The sequence below is a fragment of the Lissotriton helveticus genome, chromosome 7 (assembly GCF_964261635.1).
Source record: "Lissotriton helveticus chromosome 7, aLisHel1.1, whole genome shotgun sequence".
NCBI classification, from domain to species: Eukaryota; Metazoa; Chordata; class Amphibia; order Caudata; family Salamandridae; genus Lissotriton; species Lissotriton helveticus.
Window position 1 is genome coordinate 1284760791 of NC_136068.1, and position 19208 is coordinate 1284779998.

Genomic DNA, 19208 nt, shown 5'->3' on the forward strand with positions numbered 1-19208 from the left:
GAATGCCGAATATTCTTGAGGGTGCTCAGACTGTTCTCCATTCAGAAATAGTACATGTGCTAAGGTCTTCTTCTTTGTTACTGGACTCTTACTTCAATACTTGTTGGTATTTTTTGAGGCAATACCATTTCTCTTATTTCCGACTCATCTCCTTTGTGTTTTACCCTTCAGAGGACTGTAACAGATTTTTTATTTGATTAATTGTAGCACTTGCCGCCCCCCCCTACCCACCCAGTTCACAAACTCCATCAGTTTTGTATTTAAATGGTATGTTGAACATATTGGCCTATAAACCTTTAGAGCCCAGGGCCTTCTGCGTCCCAAAACTACTGATGTGGAAGACTGCATTCATTTTAGTAAAAATTTCATCTGGGAGCCACAAAGTCAATTTCAGTTTTTTCCCTCTTCTGAGCCTTACAGGTTCTTACAAGTATAGGTTAAACACACTTTCCCAGCAAACAATCCCAAGTTCCTTCCAGGACCCCACCTCAACCAGGTTCGTCTTTGTGTATGGCAGATTTGCTCTGGGCCCAAAGGCACTCACTGGCTACTGGGCAGTATCTGCGTTGGGAATATGTGTTTATCACTGATACATAAGTACATTAAATGCTATTGCTAAAATAACATAATCAAGTACTCCGTTTTTAGTATTGACTCTACAAGGACAGCTAGATCGCAATCAAGGCCAGGTCGGACTGGCCATTCTGTCTGAGTGTGGGCTACAGGCTCTGAAGCTGCTTTCAGAACAGAATGGGTTGCTGTGACTCAGCCATGCTTCTGTGGCCCTATTCTGGCACCTTCAGTGAGGGGCTGGTTTTAACATTTTACTAGGGCTCATTACGTCGAGCCTGGGCAGCGAATGCGCTGCTCTGTGAGCCGTGCTGTATTGGAATATGTACTTGAAGCCCTGCCCACTCCCTGCCCATATGTGTCATTGGCTTGCTTCATAGTCCTTCGTAAATTCTGGCTTCTGATTCGTTATTAGGCTTATTAGTCCCTCCTTAGTACCACCTTGTCTACATTAGTTACCTCCCATAGGACTGGCCAATTTACTTGTGTTGTTACTTTGCAGGGTTTATTTACAGCCTGTGGCACTATTTTCTGAAAGAACTTTCTCCTTCCTACCTGATGTGCGCCTGTTTTGTTCAATGCACTTCCCTCCCGCCCCCACCCTGCTTGTTTAATAATTATGAACATACATTATCAGAACAGCGCCTGTTTCATTGTATTTCCCAGCTCTTCCACTCCACTCTATGCTCTCCCTCCCCTTCCTTGTAATCACTCACTGGACTACAGCTTGTTTTCTTTAAACTGTTCACTGTGATGCATTACTTTCCAAACATTAAGGATCGTGCTTCTGTGTGAGTGGTGACAAAGGGTCCACACTTATGGTACACTTCCTGCCTTGCCTTGAAATTTATTCCAGTGCTTATTTTGCTAGTTGGTTTTCTGGTTGAGAAACTGTGAAAACTCGCAAGGGATTACTCTATTAGGCGTTTGTAGAAGTGATGGAGCAAGGATTCGCACGTAAAGCGACTTGCTTGTACTCATGAACCTCGAATAATGTTAATAATATAACCAACATGTTCGTTTTACTACATTTTCACATTTTCCCTTTATACGGGGCATCCGAGTGAAGCTTGCTTATGTGTTTACTAATATTAATACGCTTGCAACCTAAAATGGCCGCTGCTACGCGGGAATTTAGACTGCGCATGCGGCGGTCATACCCATGTGACGTGACATACTCGTTGTCTTGGTGGGAAGCTGTTTGCACTTGCGCAGTAGAGCTAAGATTGCTGCTTTGTGTTCTCACATGCGAAAAGCTTGAATTGCTGCTTTTGCAAAGCTGTTTGTTCTGCTTAATCCTAAGGCTATAGTTTATTATAAAGTAATGGGAATAGTGTAGAAATTCATGGTATACAGTGAAATCATTTATTCTGTGTTCTAAGACTGTTCCTTTTACCTTTCATGTATCGTAAACTTTGGGCCTGAGAGACGGGAATACTACATTTTTAAAGTCCTTTGCACACGACACGCTATGAGAGGAGGGCTAAAATCATCTGACATTGAATCCCGGCCAGATGGCAACTCCAGCCAAGATGTGCTTGGGAAGAAGAACCCTAACCCAGCATGAAGAAGCCGGACTGTACTGAAATTATAACATTGTATACAATGTCAAATCCACCATTGTTATGTGTAAAGCATATGTAATGAGAACCTGAAATTCAAAAGGGCGTATGCAAGGAGCCAGAGAAAGTTAAAATTTAGGTGGTGTGATGACCTTTCTTCCTCCTTTGTCCAATCGAAATTGGGGATCTTTACACTTGCAACGTTGGGGGGTGGTACACTGACCTGGAAAATAGTATAACTAGCCTAGATTTAGCTAGAAATATTGTCCGACTTGTCCGAATAGCTGACCTGTCACTGACCCAACGCACTCAATAGCTGATCGAGAACAGAGGTGCTGCGAAGCACTCTGTCAGAAGACTCGCTGACCCAATCTGGGTTTTGGGACCTGAAGTGCTGGCGAAGCACTTTGCTGGGGAATTCGATAACCCAATCGGGGTTTTGACTGATAGCTGCAGAGAGGGTGTAGCGCAGGCGTTGCAACTTAACTGCGGGTGCTGGTCTCAACTTTGGTGGTCCGGTTCTGATCCAAATCTGGCTTTCCTGTCCTGTCTCTGACCTGCACTTGCTGGCTTACTGGCGTTTGCAACTTTCGGGGTTTCTGTCCCTACCTGACCCGTGACCAGGGTTGGTCTCCGCACCGTTCTAGGTAAATATAAATCCGTGAGGGAAACAAATAGTATATTTTGCGTCCTTTTCTTACCCTTCCCTTGATCTTGCTGAAGGGATAATTGCATATGTTCCTTTTCTTTCCCCTTCCTGTTATGACAAAGTACTAAGTCGTGCATTTGCCTTTAATTAGCATGTTCCATTTTACCCTTTCCTTTAAACCGTATGTTAAGAACTATCTTTGAATAAATAGATGATCCTTTTCTTTACCCTCCCTTTAGGGAAACTAAAGTACTTATCCTGATTTATTAGCGTGTTCCATTTTCTTGCCTTCCCTATAGATACATGATAAATTCAGATATGTCGTTATAATTGTGTTCCCTCTTCTCCCACCCTCTTGAAAGAAAATTAAAGCTGAGACATTCTAGCATGTTCCCTATTTTTCCCGTCCTTTAGAAAATACCATTCCAAGTCTGATATCATAGGTCTATTTTCAGTATGCTCCTTTTTCTTACCTGCCCTTTAGACTTCTAAATGGTTGGCCTAATATATCTTTTGCATAGTTATACGCTTTTCATGATTCTGATTATTGATAGCTTGCTTGCTGTAAACCTTTGGCTCATGATTTATGAAGATTAGATGAAGGTTTTCAAAATTTCCTGAGTCTGTGGTCATTACATGGGTGCAAATGTTATTGTGTTATTGACTGCCTTTCTTTACAACTAACTCCCTGATCCATTGTGATCATAGGTATCAGTGACAAGGAGTGTAAGTCAAGGTATTGGACCTAGGAAATATTAAAATTCTGATAGTTAATGCCCAGTTTACCTGTTCTAAGTAATTGTAATAAATTGGTATATGGGCCCAGGTGAGTATCTGGTAAATTATACACGGGTGACCTGCGCGCTCTATCAGTAGTTCTCTGGTAGCAGATTGATGGTTAGGGATTAGTTAAGATAGGTAGGTAGGTAATTTGCTGCTAACTGTAAATATTAAAATTGTTGCTAAATGAGAGTATTGATCGATCAAATGTAAATTGTTTTGAAAATGTTCTGAAATGTTTTGAAATTTTACTAATGTGTTGCTATATTAATTTATGTATTAACGAAACCCGTTTGTAATTGTTATATGTTTGTCTGGAATTTCTGGGGGCAGAATAGCGGGTGGTAAATAGAAGCCACATCGCAGTGAGGTCACTTGCTTGCAGGAAAATTAGTGCATGGTTGGACAGAACTGGAAGCACTAATTAGGGTTTTCTGAATGAATGAATGAATGAATGAATAAATGATAGCAAAGAGTTCGCTGGCAAAACTTCTATTGTGATATCAACTAGAAAGGGTCACACAGAAGGAGTAGCAGGTTCGTCTGAACTTGATTGGTAGCAAAGGGGTTCGCTGGTGAAACTTTGGACTTAGTATATATCCCCGAGTGGATGAGTCTCTAGGAGTAGCAGGTTCTCTAATACTTGTGTGAAGGGTAGGCAGAAGGGATCTATCCACAGTATATGAAAAGTAAACAGAAGGGATTTACTTGCAGTGAAATAAATCTTTCCTTTCTAGACACTCGAGTACAGTGGCGAATGTTTTGCGTTGTAAATTAAACCAAGCACTTGCACTTTGAAAGTAGAAATTGAGTTTTTCATTACCTTGTGAAGGAGGGAGTCAGTTGCGGAGCTGCGCTGACGTCACTTTGAGCCACGCTGGTATTGGTCGAGACAGCGGGTGTGTAGCTGAGATAGCATTGTAAAGGAGGGGTGAGTACAGGAGCGTGGGAACTCGTTTCACGAGAAAAGCAGCGCACTCATTGGTTGAAATTATTTTAAACCGCATAGTAGGTTGATTGCAGAAAAATAAAAGACGCGCTAGTATTGGAAGTAAGTTGTAAACAAAGTTAAGTGATCTTGAAATTTTGCAAAGTATATGTGGTATCCAAGTCATCCAGAGATCCTACCTGATCCCAAAAACCTAGGGTTCGCTAGAGATCAGGCGAAACGAGACAGACCTAACATTATGTACGGAAGTAAGAGGAAATTGACATTTGTAGACAAGGTAAAGAATTATTTAAAAAAAGACAAGCCCATCAAAACTAGAGAAGGAGTTATCATTCCACCACCTAACACTCCCGCATCATTTATGTTGTTTGACAGAGGCTACCATGCTTGTGTATGGTTAGAAAATTGGGTGGAATATACTAAAGATGATGGAATTTTAGCATTTCCCTTAGAAGGTACATTTAATGGAAGAATTTTGTTCAACTTGAGGACCCGAATAAATGATTTACATTCCCGACCTAGACTGACGCAATATGAGGCCTTAGAGGAGTGGGAAATAGAGGCTTTTGAGCGAGACAGACCCAGAATTGACAAAGGGTTATGTACATTTTATCAGAAGGTACAGAAAGGATCACGAGAAAAAAGAATGAAACAGTGGAGACAGAACATGATAGTAGAGGGATTATACCCTGTATTACCAGTAGAAGAGCCTACGGGAGGTAAGAGGACAGAGAAAACAAAACATTTCATGACCAGTGGGGATTCAGACGATGATTACTTGGAGGATTTATTAATGAAGAATCCACCACCTTATAATGAGGAACCCATATCCCTAAGTACGAGAAACCTATTTTTGAAGCTAAACTATAATGAGGGACCAAGTATGACAAATCCAAGTTCTCCGAGTTTTAACCCACCCTTGATTCCGCAGATAGTACATGAATCCTTCATGGAAAAGGTATTGCAGGACAGAGAACAAGAGGCTTTAGTTAAACAAAGAACTGAACTAATCCAGAAAATGTCCCAATTAAATACAAGTCCTGAAGCTCTGACAATCCCAGTAACTATTGGCCCAGTTGTTCCTTTGTACGGGAATGAGCAAGCTAGTCCAAAAGCTCCAGTTATATCCACATCTGTAGTGCAGCCGAGAAAAGAGCCCATGGTAATAGACGACCAGGCAAGTGAATGTGAATCTGTAATTTCCTTGATGGACTTACCAATAAGGGAACCAGAAGGCAGTTCACTGAGAAAGAACACTCCTTTTAGTTCAAGAGAAGTTCAGATTGAGTCATCTTCCGGTATCAGATGTGCAACGGTAGCGACTCCTGAAGAAATAGACAGATGGACCCGAGAACTAGAGAAACCAAATCCCCAGCCAAAACCATTAGATATATATAAACTAAGAATAGAATCGGAGGAACTGATGGCTGGGAATGTGGGTTTGGACAGACTGAACACCCTTAGTGAAGAAGAATTATTATTCATTTGAAAAAGTAACACCCGAAATACCAGAGTGTACCATGAAAAACTAATGGACACTGCAGCTAGCATGGGAATAGACATTGGCAAATCTAAAGTATTGCAAAAACCCTACCGAGCAGAATTTTCTGACAAAGATTTAGAAAATATGAACATGTCAGGGAAAAAGGTACAGATAAGGGAATTACTAAACTTGTTACAAAAATGGGGAGAATTAGAAAAGTGGAAAGCCAGGTGGGTGAAGAAAAAAGAAGAGATTAGATCAAAACAAATGACTTCTGAATATGTTTTAAAAGAAGCAGAAAAGGTGGAAAAAGTATATCCTATGCGAGAAGTGCCAGGTGGAGGATATGTACATGTGTCATGGTCCCGACAGGATATTGTATCCTTTACAAATGACTTCCCAAAATTGCGCGAAAAACCTGTAGAATGGTACAGACAGGTCGAGAGATTTGTGAAAGTTTCAAAATGCCTTCTGAAGGACCTGGATGGTTTCTTCGACATTGTAGTTCCCATAGATTTGTGGACAGAATGTAAAATTGCTGTTGATTGGCCAAGTGAAGAATACCCCAGAGACCCAAAGGCAGGGGCCCCTTCCGAGGACGTCATGAGAAAGTATAATCAGGTGATGTTGTACCTGAAAGGAAAGGTGCCTGCAAAGGAGACTGATTGGACCTGAATAGATAGAACTACTCAGAATCGAGATGAAACTGTACATTCAAACTATGAACGTCTGTTACAGGTGTTCAAGACGTACAGTGGCCTGGACAATATCAAAATGAAAGACATGACCCACTTCATATATCGATTTGTGTTAGGGTTAAGGCCTGAAATCTCATAGTGGATCAAAGACAATAAATTCTGTTGGCAGGCTAAGCCAATTGATGAGGTCTTAAAATATGCTAAATACTGTGAAGATGAGTTGGAAAATAAACGAAAAGAGTTGAAAGAGAAGGTCATATGGGCACGGGTAAAATTAGCAGAGCACCAAGAGCAGCAGTTGAGCAAAATGACCAGTTATCAGAATCAGGGCCCTGGGAGTGGGGGAAAGCCAAGGGTAAAAATGAGAAGAGAAGAGGCGAGGAAAAAGTTTCCCTGCCACCGGTGTGGAAAGGTGGGACACTGGAGGGACAAGTGTAAGGCTGTGCAGAATGGTAATGTGCAAATTAATGATTTAAATCCACAGACACAGAATGAGATACCACGGAAGACCGAGCAGCAGATAAAGCAGAATCAGTTGCCTCGTGCACCTAGGCCAAATTATAGGAGCAAAGCACAACAGGGTGAAGACACCGCAAATTGGGAAGAAAGGGAGGATAGAAATGCAGCAACTTCACAATTTCTGTTAAATGACACATTCCTCTGTGAAGAACCCTACTGACGGTGCCTGAGGGGGGAGGACGAGGAGTGCGTGCTTGGCGCCTCCTTGCCGGTGGACCAGTCAGGGCCATACATTGAAGGAAAGATTGAAGGAAATGATGTCACCTTTCTGTTGGACACTTGTGCTACCCGTTCTACTGTGAGAACAGCAGACGTTCCAAACCTACCCCTCTCGGGAGAAGCGATCTAAGTAGTGGGCGTTTCTAATAAGCTAATTAGTACCCCAGTAACCTATGGAAATTAAAATAGGGAATTTCAAAGAGATGCATAGATTTGTTGTCTGTGATTCAAGTCCTGTGAACCTACTGGGACGAGATTTGTTGTGCAAAATGAATTGTACCATCTTTTGCACTCCAAATGGTGTTGAAATTCAGATCCCAGATGAAGACGGAATATATAAATTAATGTTAGCAAGACCCGACACAGAAATTTAAAGACTGATAATACAAGACTTACCTGAAGAACTCCAACAGACAGTAAAACCGGAGGTATGGGATTTTACTGGAAAAGACGTAGGACTAATGGCAAATGTTGACCCAATTAAAATAGCAATAAAAGAAGATGCAGTCTACTCAAATACTCGACAGTATAAGATAAGTGCAGAAGTGAAAGCAGGGGTTGCTACTGAAATAAAACGGTTGCTGGAAGCAGGCATTTTGCAAGAAGTGTTGAGCAATCCTTGTAACTCTCCCATAATTGGCATAAAGAAACCAAGTGGTAAGTACAGGGTTGTACAGGACCTGCGAAAGGTTAATAAGATTGTTGTTCCCTGCTGTCCTGTCGTGCCAAACTCTGCAGTGATTCTATACTAAATACCCTGGAATGCTGCATGGTTTACCGTCATTGACCTAGGTCATGCATTCTTTTCGATTCCACTGCATCCAGACAGCAAATTTATTTTCTCATTTGAATTCGACAGTCATGTCTACGTCTGGAATCATTTTCCTCAGGGGTACACGGAGAGTCCTTTGATTTTTAATCAAATTCTGAAAAAATGCCTTGAATCTCTGATATTGCCCGGGAAATCAGTCCTGGTGCAATATATAGATGACCTCTTGGTGGCGTCTAAAAGCAGGAAAGACTGTGTTGTTGACACCATTGCCGTACTGAACCATTTAGGTGAAGGAGGACATAAAGTGTCACCAGACAAACTACAGTTCTGTACCAAATCAGTGAAATATCTGGGGCACCAGATAGAGAGAGGTGTTAGGAAAGTTACCATAGAAAGAATTAGAATAATTCGAAACATGGAATTGCCAAACACCCAGAAAGAAATCAGAATGTTTCTTGGAGTTGTAGGATACTGTAGGCAGTGGATTGTGGGATTTGCAGTCCTAGCAAGACCATTGATAAAAATGACAAAGAAAGGAGATAAGGACCCAGTGGAGTGGTTGACAAAAGCATGACTGCTTTTGTGAAATTACGAGAATGTCTGTGTACAGCTCCTGCATTGGGAATGCCTGACTACTCAAAAGAGTTTGCACTGTTTTGTGACACACGAGACAATTGTGCACTTTCAGTCCTGACCCAAATTCATGGCTTAACAAGACGTCCAGTGGCATATTTTTCTTCCACATTGAACCAGTGGCAGCTGCATTACCCGGATGCCTGAAAGCATTAGCCGCAACGTGCATGAGTCTTGAGCAAAATGAATCCATTGTTATGGGACATCCTGTAACTGTGTATGTTCCACATGGAGTTGTAATATTGCTGACAAGAACAAAAACCCAGTATCTCACACCTAGTCGGCTGACTAAGTATGAGAGAATCCTTGTAGGTGCAGGAAATGTAACCATTGCCAGATGTTACATTCTGAATCCAGCTACCTTACTACCTAATTCACTTTCAGCAGAAGTGAAGAGAGAAGTTGAACATGACTGCATTGATCTGACCGAGTATAGCACAAAACCACGCCCAGACATGGAAGAAGAGCCCTTAACTGATGCAGATTATGAGCTGTTTGTAGATGGCTCATGCATGAGACATGAGGAGGGAGGCCTAAGCGCTGCTTACTCAGTATGTACTTTGGGAGGTCCAGTTGAAGCATCCTATTTATCTGGAGTCAAATCTGCACAAGTAGCCGAATTGGTTGCATTGGCAAGAGCCTGTAAATTTGGGAAAAACTGGAAAGTAACCATATAGACTGATAGCCAGTATGGTTACGGGGTTGTGCATGACTTTGGCCAATTTTGGATGCAAAGGGAGTTTCTGACTTCTTCGGGTACTCCTATCAGAAATGGGAATTATTGACAAGATTTATTGGAAGCAATCCAGTTACCAAAAGAATTGGCTGGAGTCAAGTGTGCTGCTCACAAATCTGGCAATGACAAAGTGACAGCAGGTAATCGATATGCTGACCTGTTAGCCCAACATTGTGCAAAGTACAAAATGGCTATTAATAAAAAGGTTGGGGGAAACGGAAACAGCTGCCAACTTATGATGCTAAAAGGATAAACACATGGGAAGAAGTGAGAGATTTACAGGATACAGCAGAGCCCAACGAGAAAGAAAATTGGAGGAAATTTTATTGTCAGAGAAGGGATGAAGATGGTGTCATTGTTTACCTTGATGGTATGCCTGTGTTACCAGACTGTCTGCTTGCTCCTATGGCTAGGTTGATACATGGAGACACACATTTGGGAAGAGATGCAAATATACGCATATTTAGACAGGCATGGTTCAACTCGAAATTCAGAAACATAGCAGAGGCACTCTGCCAGAGGTATCTGGTTTGTCAGCAATTTAATCCAGGAAAGAAAACGGTAGTGTTGCCAGGAAAGATTGGAAAGGCAGAGGGCCCTTTTATACGACTACAACTTGACTTTATTCAGTTACCCCCTTGTCGAGGAATGCAGTACATACTTCTCATTGCCTGTTCTCTAAATGGGTGGGAGCTTACCCTGCACGCAGGAATGATAGCATCACTGTAGCCAATTTGTTACTTAGGGAACTTATACCTCGGTACGGATTCCCGGTCACAATTGAATCAGACAGAGGAAAGCATTTCCATAGTGAAGTGATAAGGCAAATTTGTGAAGCATTCAAGATCACGCAAAAACTGCACTGTGCATATCGCCCAGAGGCTTCTGGAGTGGTAGAACAACTGAATGGCACTATCAAATCAAGATTGGGAAAAATGTGTGAATCCACTCAAATGGACTGGCCAGATGCTTTGCCCCTTGTTTTGATGGGACTTAGAAGTATTCTACACAGGCTTGAGTCCCCATGAGATACTGATGGGAAGAGCATTGCGGCAAGCATGGGTGCCAGGATACAAACTGATAAGCATATCTGATGATTTGGTACTAGAATACTGCAAAGAACTGGCTGACCAAGTGCGTTCTATCTCTCACCAGGTTGGGGAAGACGCTGTCACCAGACCGACAAACTCCAGCACATGACCTGAACCCAGGTGATTGGGTTGTAATAAAGAAACATATTCGGAAAAGTTGCCTTGCACCGAGGTGGGGAAAACCACGACAAGTAATCCTGGTTACCACCACAGCTGTGAAATGTGCAGGAGTACCACGGTGGATCCATGCAAGTATACGAAGAAAGTGACTGAACCAGAAGAAACTGAGACTGAAGGTTGTGCAGCTGAGGGGTCCCAAGATATTGGTCCTGAAGTAGCTGAAGAAGAACAACCGAGCTCCAGTCAAGATGATTGGGTCCCAATAATCGACCTGACTATAGATCCTGTGAGAACAAGAGGACAAACCTATTTAGATAGACAGTGGGACAGTGAGGACGAGACAGGTATAGAGGGAGATACTCAGATCATCCAAATCCAAATCAAATCTGATTCTGAGGAGGACCAGATAGGGAAAGAACAGGTAATTGACACTCCTCCAAGAACTCTTGAGCCAGAGCCAGAAGAGGGACAGGTAGAAACTAGGGTGGAGGTTCAAGCGGAAGAAAATCAAAAGTTCGAAGTGCTTGAACAGGACCAGATAGGACTAGACAATTGTGTTCAGGAAAAACAATACAAAACAAACTAAAGCCAAATCCCGCATATACCTGAACAAGGCCAGTTTAGTGACCAGGCGGAAGAAATTGACATAAGACCTGGACCTAGTCAGTCAGGGAGAAACACAGAAGACGATCTTGAAAAAAATGGGCCACAACTGAATGAAAATAAAAGAGCATTTGAAGAAGGCCAAGACACAGTGCCAGTTAAAAGACTCAGAAAAGGAGACAAGGTACCTAGATTTGTCAAGAGCCCGAGACTGCGACTAAAGACAATTAACGAAGAGCCTGAACAGGTGAATGAAGTCTCAAGTCAAACTGATCCGTCTGTAATACAAACCAGGAGACGGAGTGCCCGAATAAAAAGACTGAATAACAAGTATCAGAGTCCTGAATGGACTTATCTTGTATTGGAGGACTTTGAAAATCTGGAGATAAGTGATGAAAGTGACGAAGAATTGATGACCAACGAAGAAGTGAAACCAACCTGAAAACTGCCTAGGGTAAACAAGTTGTGCAAAGTCACAAAGAGGGGTTCAAGCTTCTTTTGAGTCAAAATGTCTGATTCCTCTGTGAGTGGGAGACCAAGACGAGGTTGTTTAAAAACATGTTGCAAAGTATGTTTATGTAGTGTAGCAATAGTACTAATACTTTGGATAGGACTAATAGCTATTCCTGCTATGATGAGTAAAGACACAAACCTATACCCTTCTAATAAATTGCCGAAAGAGACAGAAGAATTACAAACTAGAAATACACCACAAAGAGTAGATACACCAGAAAAGGCACTTAGCCTTAGACAAACAAAGGTTGATTTAGAAGCACCCGATGAGGAAGGATTACACTATAATAGAATTAGGAACAAAACTCATTTAAATGTATTTGCAAACCTGTTAGTACATTATGTAGAAGCTATGGAAATAGACGACTGTTATGTCTGTATGAAGCTGCCTACCTCGGTAGCTGAGGGTGTGACGTACCACCATCTGCCACTAACCTATGGAATCTCCTGTAGTATTCTGACTAGTTTATTCTAAAGAAGAGGACCATTACAGTATTATTATTCAAACTTTGATGTGATATTTTCTGAACTTCCTGTACGAAGAAACCTGAACCCTGTACATACAACTAGAGATGTAGCAAAATACATGATTGAATATTTTCTAACTGTAGGTAAAATAATTATAGATGACGCACACAAAGATAACCTGACCTGTTCATTACACGAAAAGGAGAAAATGTTTCTAAACATGGTAGAGAAAAGAAGAGAAAGTTTCCAAAGGAAAGCAAAAGACAAGAATCAGAAAACCCCTAAAGGGGCTGAAAGCATAGGAGCACCTCAAATGGTGGGGCTAATGCTGCTATGTTGTTGGATTTCAAAAGAAGGGGAAACTTTGTCTTCAAAGAGAAAGAACCAGTTATTGTAACAATGTATTCATTGGTTCCAGTGAATGCGAACACAATTACTAGGTAATCGGGGGTTGGGGTTTCAAAGATGGGTCGGAGCCTGTGTTTCCTGGAATTTATTATATATGTGGGAACAAGGCCTATTTCAAATTGCCCGACCATTGGTACGGGAGCTGTTACTTTGGTATTGTCTTTCCAAAGATATAAAATGTGGGTAAAATCACTGGAAGCACTGAAAGAACTAATGAATTAGTTCGTAGTAAAAGAGAAAGTGTTGGTGAAATAGTAGGTGATATTTTTAGTGCATTGATACCTACAGTGGGAGTTGCTCTGAATACACACAGAATCTGCAAATTGTCAACAGTAGTGCATCGGTTATCAACTGACACTGCTGGAGGGTTCCTGATGGTCAATACCGAATTGGTTGCGATCAGATCAATGGTTTTACAAAATCGACTTGCTCTTGACACATTATTGGCAAAAGAGGGTGGAGTCTGCAGAATGTTGAAAGCGCAACATTGTTGCACTTACATACCAGACAAAACTGTGGAAATTAAAGGGTATGTGAGAAACATTACAAATTTGGAAAAAGAGCTTAAACCACTGGAAGTTGACAGTGCATGGAAGAGACTTACTGATGGTTTCTCTGCTGTAGGTAATTGGTTTTCTAATTTAGGTAAAAGTCGTGTGAGTAAAATACTGATGCCAATAGCGGGAATAGGTTTACTAGTGTTCATAATAATAATTTGCTGCAAATGTCGAAAACACAAAAAGAAAGATTCTGTGAATAGGCGAGGAGTGAGAAGAAATGTCGAAGAGCTCGAATTGGAAGAATTGAATAATCAGATTTACAAGAAAATGAAAAATTCACACCCTAATAAAGATGCTGAGAAAAAGCTAAATAGAAAGTTTGAAGAGATTGAAATGGGTGAAATGTGAGACGTTGGCATCTAGTTCCATTAATTGTGATGATATAAAATATCATCAAAGAGGGAATTGATGGAGCAAGGATTCGCACGTAAAGCAACTTGCTTGACCTCATGAACCTAGAATAATGTTAATAATATAACCAACATGTTCGTTTTTACTAAATTTTCATATTTTCCCTTTATACGGGGCATCCGAGTGAAGCTTGCTTATGTGTTTACTAATATTAATACGCTTGCAACCTAAAATCACCGCTGCTACGCGGTAATTTAGACTGCGCACGCGTCAGTCATACCCATGTGATGTGACGTACTCGTTGTCTTGGTGGGAAGCTGTTTGCACTTGCGCAGTAGAGCTAAGATGACTGCTTTGTGTTCTCACATGCGAAAAGCTGAATTGCTGCTTTTGCTAAGCTGTTCGTTCTGCTTAATCCTAAGGCTATAGGTTATTATAAAGTAATGGGAATAGTGTAGAAATTCATGGTATACAGTGAAATCATTTATTCTGTGTTCTAAGACTGTTCCTTTTACCTTTCATATATCGTAAACTTTGGGCCTGAGAGACGGGAATACTCCATTTTGAAAGTCCTTTGCACACGACACGCTATGAGAGGAGGGCTGAAATCATCTGACATTGAATCCCGGCCAGATGGCAACTCCAGCCAAGATGTCTTTGGGAAGAAGAACCCTAACCCAGCATGAAGAAGCCGGACTGTACTGAAATTATAACATTGTATACAATGTCAAATTCACCATTGTTATGTGTAAAGCATATGTAATGAGAACCTGAAATTCAAAGGGGTGTATACAAGGAGCCTGAGAAAGGTAAAATTTAGGTGGTGTGATGACCTGTCTTCCTCCTTTGTCCAATCGAAATTGGGGATCTTAACACTTGCAACATTGGGGGGTGGTACACTGACCTGGAAAATAGTATAACTAGCCTAGGTTTAGCTAGAAAAATTGTCCGACTTGTCCGAATAGCTGACCTGTCACTGACCCAACGCACTCAATAGCTGATCGAGAACAGAGGTGCTGCGAAGCACTCTGTCAGAAGACTCGCTGACCCAATCTGGGTTTTGGGACCTGAAGTGCTGGCGAAGCACTTTGCTGGGGAATTCGATAACCCAATCTGGGTTTTGACTGATAGCTGCAAAGAGGGTGTAGCGCAGGCGTTGCAACTGAACTGTGGGTGCTGGTCTCAACTTTGGTGGTCCGGTTCTGATCCAAATCTGGCTTTCCTGTCCTGTCTCTGACCTGCACTTGCTGGCTTACTGGCGTTTGCAACTTTCGGGGTTTCTGTCCTTAACTGACCCGTGACCAGGGTTGGTCTCCGCACCGTTCTAGTTAAATATAAATCCGTGAGGGAAACAAATAGTATATTTTGCGTCCTTTTCTTACCCTTCCCTTGATCTTTCTGAAGGGATAATTGCATATGTTCCTTTTCTTTCCCCTTCCTGTTATGACAAAGTACTAAGTCGTGCATTTGCCTTTAATTAGCATGTTCCATTTTACCCTTTCCTTTAAACCGTATGTAAAGAACTATCTTTGAATAAATAGATGATCCTTTTCTTTACCCTCCCTTTAGGGAAACTAAAGTGCTTATCCTGATTTATTAGCGTGTTCCATTTTCTTGCCTTCCCTATAGATACATGATAAATTCAGATATGTTGTTATAATTGTGTTCCCTCTTCTCCCACCCTCTTGAAAGAAAATTAAAGCTGAAACATTCTAGCATGTTCCCTATTTTTCCCGTCCTTTAGAAAATACCATTCCAAGTCTGATTTTATAGGTCTATTTTCAGTATGCTCCTTTTTCTTACCTTCCCTTTAGACTTCTAAATGGTTGGCCTAATATATCTTTTGCATAGTTATACGCTTTTCATGATTCTGATTATTGATAGCTATCTTGCTGTAAACCTTTGGCTCATGATTTATGAAGATTAGATAAAGGTTTTCAAAACTTCCCGAGTCTGTGGTCATTATATGGGTGCAAATGTTATTGTGTTAATGACTGCCTTTCTTTACAACTAACTCCCTGATCCATTGTGATCATAGGTATCAGTGACAAGGAGTGTAAGTCAAGGTATTGGACATAGGAAATATTAAAAATCTGATAGTTAATGTCCAGGTTACCTTTTCTAAGTAATTGTGATAAATTGGTATATGGGCCCAGGTGAGTATCTGGTAAATTATAGACGGGTGACCTGCGCGCTCTATCAGAAGCAAAGAGCTTTAGAAGCACGTCAAAGATGGAATCTGTTAGACCAGCTTCCAAATACATCTCCACGCTGGCCCCCGACCTTACGTGCAAGTATACAGTGGGGCAAACCAAGAAGTTATTATGGCCATAGTAATTATCATAATTACAGAAACATTTTTCGTTTAAGATTACCTCCTTTCTTTTTGCATTAATTAAAGCTTGTGTTGGAACCGTGTTCCAGCATCTGGGTCTATTTTCACATGGCTGATGCATAACCTGTGGGGTTAGGGGGCGCTCAGTGGAGACGAGGCTGGCTCTAAATAACACAATGAGTTAAGGCTATTGAGTTTGTTTGGTTTTCGCAGGCACTCAGAGTTCTGTTGTCTGTCTTGTCGGTAATTACATAGCATGGGATGAAGTGTCAATGGCTTCCTAAAATGCGACTGGTGGTCACCTACATCATGTCGAGACCTATGACCCGTTTCTTTATTGTTAGTTGCATAATGTTTAGATGCTCTGCCAGATTTCAGCTATAGATGTAGGCAGGGTCAGTAGAAGGGGGTTCAAAGTCACAAATGAATGATGTTCATGAATAATATTTATTGATATTCATGTAATAGATTAAAAAAAATTGAGCACCCTTTCACCTAGCAACAATGCAGTGTTTGTGGCTATTGATGCGACCTGGCACCCTCTTTCCTGTAAGAAAGCCATGCGGCAGCTGCTTCAGTCTTAACGTAGTGAAAACCGGTGCATATAATTTATTTATTTCTTAACCGGCTTATATAACACAGACAAGACACAATAGACAACAGAGTATTTCACACTGAAAGTGTAGTACTAGTTGTAAAAGACACGTAGCTATAAAATATAAAGCAGTAATTATATAGTAACAAGCATTTACAATGCAATAGGTATTGCATTTGCGAGAGTTTGAGCTATTGGCATTGTAAATGACAATGCCTTTTATTGGTGTGTTTTGAAAACCTGCAAGCCATGCGTAAACACGCACTTTGTACTTCTAGTCCTTGCTTATGAAAAGAGGCGCAGTTGCTGCCAACTTAGCTTCTCATAAGCAACGACTATGAAAGTGCGTGTTTGCGCACCGCTTGCAGGTTTTCAAAACATAAAAAAACATTGTCATTTACAATGCCAATATCTCAAACTCTTGCAGATATGAGACTTGTTGCATTGCAAATGCTTGGTTTTGTTTGCAGCCAGACCAGGAGTTGCTAGTAGGTTTGGAACTTTGCAAACTCGCTGTCTGAGGTATTAGTTTAAAAAAGAATAAGGCTTTGTTTATAATTATGGTAAGTTTCGTATTTAAAATGATCAATAAGAAAATCAGCCACTTCATGCACTTTTCTGGGGACAGAATATAACCTCAATCATTTTAATGGCATTTATGATTTAAGGCGTTTTAATCTCATTAACTTTAAAGTCTAAGGGCTGTGCTTCCTCATCTTTATTATGGTTAAGTGCAATTGAAACATGTTCTTATCCTGCTTTGTCAGTGAGCCTCAGTTTATGAAATGACGACTCAGGGTACGTTAGGCGAATAAAAATGCAGTACATCTGAGGAAATATAGAGATGCACTGTTTTCCACATTAATGGCCAGATTCATCAAGGTAAGGAATTGCGAGTCCTTAATAGCGAATTTTAAGGAATCGCTATTAAGGACTCGCAAAACGGGATTCATGTAGGAATCGCAATTGAATTTGCGATTCCCACTGATTCCTTATTTGCGATTAGCTAATTGCTAATCGCAAATAAGGAATAACTCCCCAAAAGGCCCATAGGAATGAATGGGGAGTCATTCCTTATTTGCGATTAGCAATTTGCTAATCGCAAATAAGATTGCGATTTCAAGGGTGCCAGGGTGTCCAAAGGACACCCTGTAGCACCCCTGAAATGTAATCTACATTGGTGTTGCGCACACACATGTCCAATGGACATGTGTGTGTGTAACATGTAACTTAGAAAAATGCATTTAAATGCATTTTTCTAAATTTTCGCAATTTACCACGAGGTTTGACCTCGTGGTAAATAGCGGCCCAAAATTGCGATTTCGCAATTTTAAAATGGTTCATGAATTGCATTTAAGGAATCTCAAATAGAGATTCCTTAAATGCAATTCCTCGCAAATGTGCGAATTCTTTATTAGCGAATTTTGCATTTGGGATGATGAATCCCAAATGCAAAAATTGCACTCGCAAAGGGCCTGATTCTGAGAAGCTGGCCCTTTGCGAGCGCAATTTAGCTTGATGAATCTGGCTGTAAGTTACACAGTTGAATAAAAACAACATATCAGAAGGCAAAAACATCTGCCCGCCTTATATGATAAGAGGCAGACGGAAAATTAGGAAACTACGCTAAAAGTTGTGGAATATGGATGGCGGTTCGAAGAGCTCAGCAAGATTCAGTCGTATGCCAGTCAGTGCCAAGGTGCCTGTCCCTGGCACTGACTGGCATGCGACTCCCGTTTAAACTTTAACCTGCGTCCCATGCCAAAGGCGTGCCCGTGATAGTCCGGTAGGGCTGGGTTAGTATCAGTCACATGTTAGGCAGGCCCCAATTTTCCAGAGGCGCTGGTCAGGAGTCTCCGGATTTCAAATGTCGGGCTGGGTTTGGCATGTATTCCCAGCTGCCTCGGCCATGATTTCCTTTCACAAAGCAGTCACAATGGCAGTTTGTTTCACATGGCCGCTCCTTGGCAGGGCGCCATGCACATTTAGTCCTGCGAGCAGAGCCCGGGGAGCACAGCACTGACGGCATCAAGGCGTCAGTCACGGCGGTGGCAGCCTGCCTACTGCGGCCCCATTAATGGAAGACGACTCACAATGGAGCACGTTTCCTCACAGGATCTCTCCGGGAGCCTGCCGTGACGCCGAGCCTCCCTGACGCACGAGAGCGTCCCCACAGGTGTCGTGTATTACCCTGCGTAATAGAGACGCACGTCGACGCCCAATCACGAGCCGGTCCGTCTGTGGCGTGCAGGCAGCACGGGTGGAGTTCTCCTGGGTGTTTGGCTTTGTAGTGAAGAGACACAGCCCTGTTTATACCTCAGGCTGTTCTACACAGGGAGTTTCCCTCAGTAAATGGCTATTTCTGTCGAAGGGGTGTAGGGCAGCGTCTGAAGGGCGTTTCCTCGAATGCACCACAAGGACTCACTCAGTTTGTGCAGGTGTTAGGGTGTCAAGCGACTAAACTTTATTTGGTGGATCATCGTTTTACCCCAAACCATAGGCCCTTCTCTTATATTTTTGTCAAATAATCCTCTGCATGTTAGAGGATAATTTAGGTGGGGCCTGCATTCCCACGGCAGAATATCCTCCTTATG